The 11,889-nt window shown below is 43.8% G+C and overlaps 1 protein-coding gene and 1 pseudogene across 1 annotated transcript in view; one reads left to right on the top strand and one right to left on the bottom strand.

Annotated features, from left to right (window-relative positions):
* Positions 1 to 11,889, top strand: part of STX8 (syntaxin 8) — a 316,569-nt gene that overhangs the window by 205,579 nt on the left and 99,101 nt on the right. The window lies entirely within an intron of this gene.
* LOC108306501 lies at positions 4,952 to 5,461 on the bottom strand (annotated as a pseudogene).

Below are 11,889 nucleotides of genomic sequence, written 5' to 3' on the forward strand. Positions count from 1 at the left end.
ACTGTGCCACTGCACGCCAATCTGGGCGACAGGGGAGAAACTCTGTCTCAAAAAAAAGAAAAGTGTTTAATTTTACATTATATGTATTTTGCCACAATAAAAAGTTTTTAATTTAAAAAAAAATGAATAAGTACTTGGTGTTCCCCCTTTCCATTAAAATATAGAAGGGTTAAAATAGTGTAATTTCCAAAATTCCCTGGTATCTTAAAAATATCATGCCATCCTGTTCCATATGTCAGGCTTGGGAAACAATACCTCAAAATATGGCCCTTTGACATACGGAACAAAAGACACCTCAGGGGCTCTTCGACCTTCCTCCCACGCCTGTCCCTCTATCCTCTGTCCCTACCAAAGCACAGAATGAGGCTACTCTGTGAAGCGCCCTTATCAACCTGGAAACAGTACCTGCCAAAGAGAAATAAAATTGCTTTTGATCCTTTCCCTGAGATTTTATTAACCAGAGTCACAACCAGGCACGGTGTCTCACACGTGTAATCCCAGCACTTTGGGAGGCAGAGGCGGGCAGATCACAAGGTCAGAAGTTGACCAGCCTGACCAACATGGTGAAATCCCGTCTCTACTAAAAATACAAAAATTAGCCGGGTGTGGTGGCGCACGCCTGTAACCCCAGCTACTCGGGAAACTGAGGCAGGAGAATTGCTTGAACCTGGGAGGCGGAGGTTGCAGTGAGCCGAGATCGTGCCACTGTGTTCCAGCCTGGGCAGCAGAGCAAGACTCTGTCTCAAAACAACAACAACAACAAAAACCTATCAGAGGAAGAGACCAAAAATTAAACACCACACCTAGAGCCCAGGCAAAGATCGTTCCAAACCATTGTTTGTTCTCAGGCCACATTCAATTCTCAAAAACAATTACTTACCATTGAGAGTCTGCTTCTCTTATTTTTTATGTTTTATTTATTTATTGAGAACGTCAGTCCACCTTTATTGGAGGAAACTGCGCTGTAACTGTTTTAAATAATGCATGCCCTACCCCATCCCAGTGCCCCATGGGCTCAGATGATCATCTCCAGCTGCTGAGCATACTCGATGACCTATTTGGCCTGGGCAACAGAACAAGACTCCATCTCAAAACAAAACAAAACAAAACAAAACAAAAAAGCCTTAGTTCCAGCAAGAGGATGCTGGAAATAATCCCACCCAGGTTTCCATGTAGTACTGTTGGCCCCCAAGGGGCTGGGGACTATTACATGTAAGCAAGTCAGATAGAACCATGATGTTCCCATCCTTAAATCCCATCTCCCGCTCTGGGGTGTTGAGCGCTTCCTGGAGTTCCCTGTACTCTTCCTCACTTCTCTCTTTGTAATCTTTTCCCCCAGTCTCTCCTTTCCTGCTTCCTCTCAGTTCTAGTCTTCCTCCCTTGATTGCCATTGTCTCTATTCATCATCTTGGTCAAGAATAAGCCTTTTAAAGGCTTCATGCCCGAGCTGCACCCAACCCTTCAGCCAGTATTCATAGCACCCTGCCATCCTGCGGTTTCCTTGGTGTGGCCTAGCCAGCCGCTTTCTCTCCTCATGTGTCACCAAACACGGGGCCATCTGGAAGTGTGTTATAGAAGATAGCAGAGCGTAGGAATAGTCCCAAGAAGTGCATTTTAAAAATATTATTGTGTAATATCTTTATGATCTACTCTGCCGCATTCTCTTAAAAATACCTTTTGTATTTGTTTTCTTGCCATTTCTATTATTTCTTTTAAAGTGTGTCAAAGACAGTGAATTAACAACTGAGTAGTGTAGCATGACTGCGCTTTTGCAAAATTGAAGACTTTTTTCCTTCTTTTTAGAGACGGGGTCTCGCTCAGTTGCACTGGCTGGAGTGCAGTGGCACGGTCATACTTCTCTGCTAAGCTATCAGGAGGAGTGCTTGAGGCTTGGAGATCCTCCCCCATAGCTGGGACTACAGGCGTGCACCACGCTGCCCAGCTAATTTTTATTTTTTAGATTTTTGGTAGAGATGAAGTCTCGCTTTCTTACCTAGGCTTGTCTTGAACGACCGGTTTCAAGCAATCTACCTAACTCAGCCTCCCAAAGTGCTGGGATTTACAGGTGTGAGCCACTGCGCCTGAATATTGAAGACTGAAGCAGCCTTCTCCCAAGTCCGTTTCACCTCCTTATTAAAAGATGTTTTTGTGTTTGGTCATCTTAGCAGCATGCAAACCAATTTTCTTTTCTTTTTTTTTTTAGACAGTCTCACTCTGTTGCCAGGCTGGAATGCAGTGGTGCAATCTCAGCTCACTGCAACCTCTTCCTTCCAGGTTCAAGCAATTCTCCTGCCTCAGCCGACTGAGTAGCTGAGATTACAGGCACTCACCACCAGGCCCAGCTAATTTTATATTTTTAGTGGAGACAGGGTTTCACCATGTTGGCCAAGATGGTCTCGATCTCTTGACCTTGTGATCTGCCCGCCTAGGGCTCCCAAAGTGCTGGGATTACAGCTGTGAGCCACAATACCCAACCTACAAACCAGTTTTCTTATTTTTGTATCAGTCAAACTTTACAGAGAGAGGGCTGTTGTGCACTTAGCTACTTATTCTGGAAACTGATGGAAATCCTCTTGAATTCGGGACTTCACATTAGAGAAACTGTCATCTTCTAGAGATGTATGACTTTATCAATAAAACAATTGAAATCAGTTTGTACTTTTGCAATCATAACCATACATGAGTCATTGCGCCCTTCCCTCTTTCTAAAAATGATGAAGACCTCTGGAGTAATTTTTTTTTTTTTTTGCTGTTTATTTGAGACAGAGTGTCACTCTTTTGCCTAGGCTGGAGTGCAATGACATGATCACGGCTCCCTGCAGCCTTAATCTCCTGAGCACAAGAGATCCTTCACTTTCAACGCCCCCAAGTAGCTGGGACTACAGGTGTGCACCACCATACCCAGCTACTTTTTGTATTTTTTGTCGAGATGGGGTTTTCTACAGAACCGCAGGCCAGGCTGGTCTCTAACTTGTGAGCTCAGATGATCCACCCGCCTTGATTTCCCACAGTGCTGGGATTACAGGCGTGAGCCACCATGCCTGGCCAGTCTTTTTTCTTCTTCTTTTTTAAACACTCAGAGAGATTCTGTTAGCTGGGACCCAATCAGGAAAAAGAGTAACCATGCTAGGTATTTCATTCAGAGAAGAATGAATGCTAACAACTTGTTAGAATACTGTTAGAAGGGCCCGGTGCAGTGGCTCATGCCTGTAATCCCGTCACTTGGGGAGGCCAAGGCGGGCGAATCGCCTGAGATCAGAAGTTTGAAACCAGCCTGGTCAACATGGCAAAACCTCGTCTCTACTAAAAATACAAAAATTAGCCGGGTGTGGTGGCACGTGCTTGTAATCCCAGCTACTCAGGAAGCTGAGGCAGGAGAATCACTTGAACCCAAGAGGCAGAGGTTGCAGTGAGCTGATACTGTGCCACTGCACGCCAATCTGGGCGACAGGGCAGGATTTTATCTCCAAAAAAAAAAAAAAAATACTGTTAAAAGGATGGAGATGGAGAGACTGAAAAGGGGAAGGTGAGGCAATCTAGAAATTAGCCACTGAGTGAAGCAGCTGCCACCCTTAAGCCAAGGAGAACAAAGGTGCAAAAGTGCTGCTGCATGCCACAGTACTCCTGGGATGACTGTGCTCAGCAGGTTCTGGAAATGCCTAGGACCTGGCCCCTGGGCTGGAGCAGAAGCAGGGCTGCCTTGCTGGTTCTGGAACTGCCAAAGAAAGACTGCCACCACCATGGGGAACACTCAGGTTACAATACAGACACTTGCAGAGACACTGCCAGAAGCAGATGGGGAAAGAGAGGAGGAATAACAGCTATCACCCTTCTTGCTTTCTGAACTCCTGACAGTGCCTGATTTTGGCAGAACATAACAGGAAGCCAGCTGGCAGAGGAGTCTGGGTAGAGTAGTTCACAGACTCCAAGATCCAGCATGACTGAGCAGAGACGGGCAGGTGTGGAGCTGGGAGACACCAGGTAACACCTGGCATCTAGGCTGCTTACATGGGCACCACTGAGATGCGCTACAGATATTTCACTGACAACCATCTGAGATGTTTTTCCAACCTTTGATGTCTCTTTCAGCATTATTAGGTTCTTCATGGACCTGTTGAGCTGAAAAAGGTTTTTATTCATTTAAAGGACTGTTTGGTTAGAGCCATTCTTCGAGTCATGCCAAACAGTGTGAATTTCTGCAAACCCTAAAATGCAGACATTGTTTTAATAGAAGAAACAGTATTATCACACTGAGCTACTGGAAGGAACAATGCTATTTCTACTACTTGACAAATGGACCTACCACCTACGTATTAAGTAATTTTAGATGTGAACAAATGTAGAACAACTGAACTTAATGTCTTCTAGTTAAGTTGGCTTACACCCCTCAGCTACTTCCTTTCTTTTTCTCTGTAAAAGAAAGAAAGGAGAGGTGGCCCATGAGAAGTAATGAATAGGCCGGGCGGGGTGGCTCATGCCAGCACTTTGGGAGGCCGAGGTGGTTGGATCACCTGAGGTCCGGAGTTTGAGACCAGCCTGATCAACGTGGTGAAACCCAATTACAAGATTGTCAATCAATACCGAAACTACTAGGTGAAAAGATACGGGAAGTAAGATAATCACAGTCTGGAAGTATCATCACACAGATTATTTATTAATTATTAAGGAGGAAATATACTTGAAAAAACTGCTGAATTTAGCATGACCAATAGTATGACAATCTGAATTATGAAGCTCCAAGGTTGTTTTTTTTTGTTGGTTTTTTTTTTAGAGAGGGTGTCACTCTGTCACCTGGGCTGGAGTGCAGTGGCATAATCATGGCTCACTGAAGTCTCCATCTCCCTGGCTCAAAAGATCCTCCTGCCTCAGCCTCCCAAGTAGCTGGGACTACAAGCACACACCACCATGCCCAGCTAATTTTATATATATTATATATTTTATAATGCAATCTTTATTTAAAAATCTAATCTGCCAGCTTAGCGTTTTCCACCAACTTGGGGAGCTGAAACTTTGAGAGGCTTCACAATCTTTTGCTTAGGTGCTGCCTTTGTAGGTGGCTTAGCAGCAGCCACTGGAGTCTTTTTAGATGTTCTCTTAGGCTTTTTTGCTTCCTTGGCAGCCCTGATAGCTTGTTCTTGCTGAGCCTTTCTAACTTCAGGTTTCTGATTCCTCTTGGCCATTATAGCAGCAAGAGATGCTCCAGTAATGGCTGTCTGGAATTTGCTCGGCATGCTCTTTTCTTTTGAATGTCTTCCGACTGTCTGTTTCTGCGCTTCCTTCTGTAGAAGACAGTCCAGTTTATCTGCCAAGGATTCCTCTTGGAAAGGAATGCCGACTCGCATTTTGCATTAAGAAACTGGAAAACCTTCCTGTCGGTCCTGGCGTGGCGCCTCCTGTGTCCAGGGTAGATCTTGTACTCGCTGAAACTGCATAGCTCAACCTTCATGGCAGCCGCTCCGTGGGAGGAGAAAAGATGGCAAAGAGAGAGCTTCTTCATATTTTTTTTAGAGATGGGGTCTTACCATGTTGCCCAGGCTGGTCTTGAAATCCTGGGCTCAAGTGATTCTTCCCAAGTTGACCTCCCAAAGTGCTGAGATTATAGGGCAAGGTATACTGCTCCAAGTTTGATGCAGGGGAATTAACTCACCATAACCTACTGTATTTACACCAAAAATGTTAACTTGAATGAAATCAATAGACACAATAAGAGTAGTTCAGATTGATGGATGACCTGTGAGACAAGGAAAATGTCAGTGTCATGAAGGAAAGAAAAAGGATAGAGCAATTGTAGATGAAAGGAAACTAAAGAGACATGACAAGTAAATACAGTTTTTGGTTTTGACTGGATTCCAGATTTTAAAAACACACAACTAGAAGGACAATATTGAATAAATGAGGGACATTTGAATATGGACTGTGTGTTAGATAATGTTGTATCAGTGTTAAAATTCTTCAGATTAATAATAATATGATTTTGTGGCCAGGCACAGTGGCTCACACCTGTAATCCCAGCACTTTGGGAAGCCAAGACTGGTGGATCATGAGTTCAAAAGATCAAGACCATCCTGGCCAACATGGTGAAACCCCATCTCCACTAAAAATACAAAAATTCGCTGGGTATGGTGGTTCACGCCTGTAGTCCCAGCTGCTCTGGAGGCTGAGGCAGGAGAATTGCTTGTACCTGGGAGGCAGAGGTTGCAGTGAGCCAAGATTGTGCCACTGCACTGCAGCCTGGGTGAGAGAGCGAGACTCCATCTTTAAAAAAAAAGATGATTTTGTTGGAGAATATCCTTGTCCTTAAGAAATGCATGTTTAAGTTTTTATAAATGAAACATTAGGTTGGTGCAAAAGTAAGGTGCGGTTTTTGCCATTACTTTTAAGTGCCAAAAACCGCAATTATTTTGCACCAACTAATCATATGTTTGCAGCATACTTTCCATAGTTTCAGCAACACACACACACGTTAATATACAGAGAAAATAAATACATTATGTTATTATTAAATATAACCACATTAAAAACATTCATCATTCATTCACCATTCGATGTTGGCCTATTTAGGTGTTCATTATATTATCTTTTCTGCTTTTCTGTCAGTTTGAAATCTTTCAGGATAAAGAGTTGGAGACTAAAAAGGGTAGAAAGTATAGGCAGTGAAGTTGCCCATGGGTTAGTGCCTTAGCTCACATTTTAATGTGTTTAATATGTCTAAGGAGTGAAGGAATACCTGATGAAATTTCTTTCTAGGTCTGCCACTAATCAGCTCTTCCATATCTCATCTAGAACAATAGGAAGATTTTAAAAGATAAAAACATTTTAGGCTGGGCATGGTGGCTTACGCCTGTAATCCCAGCACTTTGGGAGGCTGAGGTGGGTGGATCACCCGAGGTCAGGCATTCAAGACCAGCCTGGCCAACATGATGAAGCCCCATCTCTACTAAAAATACCAGAATTAGCCAGGCATGGTGGCAGGCATCTGTAATCCCAGCTACTCCGGAGGCTGAGCCAGGAGAATTGCTTGAACCTGGGAGATGGAGGTTGCAGTGAGCCAAGATCGTGCCACTGTACTCCAGTCTGGGCAACAGAGTGAGACTCTGTCTCAAAAAAACAAAACAAAATTAAAAAAACACTTTAGTGTGAGCAAGATGTTGCTTTAGGCAAATATGATAGATGCTGACTTCTAGGGTCAATCATAAGAGCCCAGATACTCAGGAAAGCATTACCAACTGGTCTCATTACAGTAGTTCCCCCTTATCCATGTTCTTGCTTTCCATAGTTTCAGTTACCTGTGGTCTACCACAGTCAGTCCAAAAATATTAAATGGAAAATTCCAGAAACAAACAATTCATAAGTTTTAAATTGCATGCTGTTCTGAGAAGTGTGATGAAATCTCACGCCATCCCACTCCATCCCACCCTGGACATGAATCATCCCCTTGTCCAGCATATCCATGTTGTATACACAGCCCGATCATTAGTCATCACCATGATCTGCCCCTCACATCCAGCTATGGCCATCATCATGGCTCAGTGATTCAGGATCACTCCAAGCAGATGATCTTGCTTCTGACATATCGCCAGAAGGTCAACAGTCGCCTAACGCAATGTCACACTGCCCACATCATTCATCTCACTTCATCTCATCCCATAGGCATTTTACCCTCTCACATTATCACAAGAAGAAGGGTGAGTACAGTACAGTCAGATCTTTTGAGAGGGAGACCACATTCACATAACTTTTATTACAGTATATTGTTATAATTGTTCTATTTTATTATGTTATGATTGTTAATCTCTCACTGTGCCTAACTTAGAAATTAACTTTATCAGCCTGGTGTGGTGGCTCACAGACCTGTAATCCTAGCACTTTGGGAGGCCAAGGTGGGAGGATCGCCTGAAGTCAGGAGTTTGAGACCAGCCTGGCCCACATGGTGAAACCCCATCTCTATTAAAAATACAAAAAATTAGCCGGGCGTGGTTATGGGCACTTGTAATTTCAGCTACTCAGGAGGCTGAGGTAGGAAAATCTCTTAAACCTAGGAGGCAGAGGTTGCAGTGAGCTGAGATCACCCCACTGCACTCCAGCCTGGGCAACAAGAGCAAAACACCATGTCAAAAAAAAAAAAAGAAAAAAGAAATTTATTGGCTGGGCATGGTGTCTTACCTTACGTCTGTAATTTCAGCACTTTGGGAGGCCGAGACGGGCAGATCACCCGAGGTCAGGAGTTCAAGACCAGCCTGGACAACATGGTGAAAACCCATCCCTACTAAAAATACAAAAATCAGCCAGGAATGGTAGTGGACACTTGTAATCCCAGCCACTCAGGAGGCTGAGGCAGGAGAATCACTTGAACCCGGGTGCAGAGGTTATAGTGAGCTGAGATCACAATAAGAACAAAATTTCGTCTCAAAAAATTAACTTTATCACAGGTATGTATGTATAGGAGAAAACTTAGTATTTGCAGAGCCAGTCCTATCCCTGGTTTCGGGCATCCATTGGGGGTCTTGGAACATGTCCTTCACGGATAAGGGAGGACTAACATATAAGCTTTTCTCCACATCATTCAAGGTAAGAAGCCAAACCAAAGCATTTCTGACCCATATATTAAGCTTGCATAAGCCCCCTCAGCTGGAAAACTTTGTGAACTTGAGTGCTTACAGTTTAGATTTACATCCTGAGAGTTGTCACAGTGTGGTGAAATTGTTTGGATGTTTATCTTCTCGCTAGACCTTGAGATTCTTGAGTACAGGGACTCTATCTTGTAATTCTGATTCCAGCAACTAGCAAATGAGTGCCTTTGAATTGGATTTATTTGAAAGGCAATTGAAATGATGTAGGTGAGGATTTTCTGAGCCTTCAAAATTTTTTAAAGTAATTCTCAGTCTGCAAAGATGAAATTTCAATAGGGATAGAAAGTTTGTTAAATTATGAATGGTTTGGATTGTTTATACTTGGAATGGTTCCCATATTCTACAAGGTTCATATGCCTAGGGCCATTAAAAAGAAATCCCGGCCGGATGCGGTGGCTCACACCTGTAATCCCAGCATTTTGGGAGGCTGAAGCAGGTGGATCATCTGAAATCAGGAGTTTGAGACCAGCCTGGCTAACATGGTGAAACCACATTTTTACTAAAAATACAAAAGATCTGCTGGGCATGGTGGTGCGTGCCTGTAATCCCAGCTACTCGGGAGATTGAGGCAGGAGAATCACTTGAATCCGGGAAGCAGAGGTCGCAGTGAGCTGAGATTGCACCATTGCAACTCCAGCTTGGGCACCAAGAGTAAAACTCCGTCTAAAAAAAAAGAAAAGATGTAATCCCAGCTATTCAGGAGGCTGAGGCAGGAGAATTGCCTGAACCCGGAGGCGGAGGTTGCGGTGAGCCGAGATCGCGCCATTGCACTCCAACCTGGGTAACATGAGTGAAACTCCGTCTCAAAAAAAAAAAAAAAAAAGAAAAAAAAAATACTACCTGTCACACAGGATACATTCCTTCAGTCTAGTAGCTTTGCAGTTACATACTATCCAGCCACCATTATTTATTTCACAAAAGCCTCCACACACACCATGCAATGGAATATTACTCAACCCCAAAAAAGGAATGAAGTAGTGATACATGCTAAAGTACAATCTTTGGGAAGCCAAGGCAGGCAGATCACATGATCAGGAGTTCAAGACCTGCCTGACCAACATGGTGAAACCCCATCTCTACTAAAAATACAAAAAACATTAGCTAAGTGTGGTGCGCCTATAATGTCAGCTACTCAGGAGGCTGAGGCAAGAGAATTGATTGAACCCAGGAGGCGGTGGTTGCAGTGAGCTGAGATCATGCCACTGAACTTCAGCCTGGGTGACAAAGCGAGACTCTGTAACCAAAAAAAAANAAAAAAAAAAAAAAAGGTAAAGTATAAATGAACCTTGAAACATTATGCCAAGTGAAAGAAGCCAGATACAAAAAGCTATATATCGCATTATTTAATTTATATGAAATGTCCAGAGTAGGCAAATCTGTAGAGACAGAAAGCTGATTCGTGATTGCCGGGAGCTGGGGAGTTGGGAGAAATGGAGAGAGACTGTGTAACGGGTATGAGGTTTCCTTCTGGGGTGATGAAAAGTTCTGGGGTAAGTAGTAGTGATAGTTGCACAACATTGTGAGTGTATTTTGCCAGTGAATTTATACTTTCAAATTGTTAAGATGGTAATTTTTGTTATGTATTTTGCAGTTTATTTTTACAAAGGAGGAAAGTTTCCATATATAACTACTCCATTATAAACAAGTACTGCTTTTCATAAAGAGCCATTTCTCTAGGAGCTTTAAGGTATGGAGCAGCCCAGGCAATTTGGGAAGGCCAAGGGCTTCCAGGCGTGTAAGATTCAAAACAGTTTTATGTGGAATGGCAATGGGTTATTAAAGTAAACTAGTTGTTGGGGGTACATCTGACTTCTGAAGGTGCTGACAAGGAGAGGCATTTCTTTTTTGTTTGTTTTTTTGAGACAAAGTTTCTCTCAGTTGCCCAGCCTGGAGTGCAATTGTGTGATCTTCGCTCACCACAACTTCCGCCACCTGGGTTCAAGTGATTCTCATGCCTTAGCCTCCCAAGTAGTTGGTGTTACAGGCACGTACCACCACGCCTGGCTAAATTTTTTATTTTTAGTAGAGACGGGGTTTCTCCGTGTTGGTCAGGTTGGTCTTGAACTTTCAACCTCAAGTTATCTGCCCACCTGGGCCTCCCAAAGTGCTGGGATTACAGGCGTGAGCCCCCATGACCGGCTAGGAGAGGCATTTCTTTGAGTACATCTCTTCATGTCACTGTCATGAAACTGGCACGACCATAAAAGTGGCAAGAACATTGGACCTGATTCAATGTGGCCATGCCTATGGTGTCACTGTGGCCAGTCAGCAAGTTAGAAGCTCTAGGGAGTCTCTTTGCTTCCTGGCCTCCTGGCTTCTGAGTTTGTTTTCTTTTTCCTAAAATAGTTTATTTGGATGCATGTGAAATCAACCCTCAGACCTGCATAAGCTAGAGGGGGCCCCCCATTGAGTGTTGGATAAAGTTTTTGAGTTTTGTCAAGAACAGTGACCAGATGTGGTCAGGGTTAGTGGTTTGTGGTCATCGCTTGCTAAACTTTTGCTTTCCATAGCACTTCTCAAATGTTCTTAATTTTCCATGACACACCGGAGTGCTGAGGATTGAGGTTAAGTGGGATGGACAGGCAGAGTGCTGTAAGATGTGTGCTCCTGTGGTAATATTTGGTTCAGTCCAGGGGAGAGAAATGAGGAGGGATAGACAAAGACATGAAAGAGAGGAAATTTAAAAGATGAGAGAGGAAGAAAAGGAGCCAAGAGTAATACTGAAAGGCAAAGAAGAGATATCCCCTGTCGAGAATGCCATCTGTGTTACTGTATGGAAACTGTTTTCCTGTACTATGATTACTCTTCCTGGTCTTAATAGTCAGGGACCGGTTGGGCACGGTGGCTCATGCCTATAATCCCACCACTTTCGGAGGCCCAGGCAGGTGGATCACCTGAGGTTAGGAGCTCAAAACCAGTCTGGCCAACATGGCGAAACCCAGTCTCTACAAAAAATACAAAAATTAGCTGGGTGTGATGGCAGGCCTGTATACCCCAGCTACTCTGGAGGCTGAGGCAGGAGAATCACTTGAACCCGGGAGGCAGAGGTTGCAGTGAGCTGAGACCATGCCATTGCACTCCAGCCTGGGCAATAAGAGCAAAACTTCATCTCAAAAAAAAAAAAGAAAAGAAAAAGGAAAAAAAGTAGCCGGGCGCGGTGGCTCAAGCCTGTAATCCCAGCACTTTGGGAGGCAGAGGCGGGTGGATCACGAGGTCAAGAGATCGAGACCATCCTGGTCAACACGGTGAAACCCCGTCT

This window comes from Cebus imitator, unplaced genomic scaffold (assembly GCF_001604975.1).
Source record: "Cebus imitator isolate Cc_AM_T3 unplaced genomic scaffold, Cebus_imitator-1.0 Scaffold72, whole genome shotgun sequence".
NCBI classification, from domain to species: Eukaryota; Metazoa; Chordata; class Mammalia; order Primates; family Cebidae; genus Cebus; species Cebus imitator.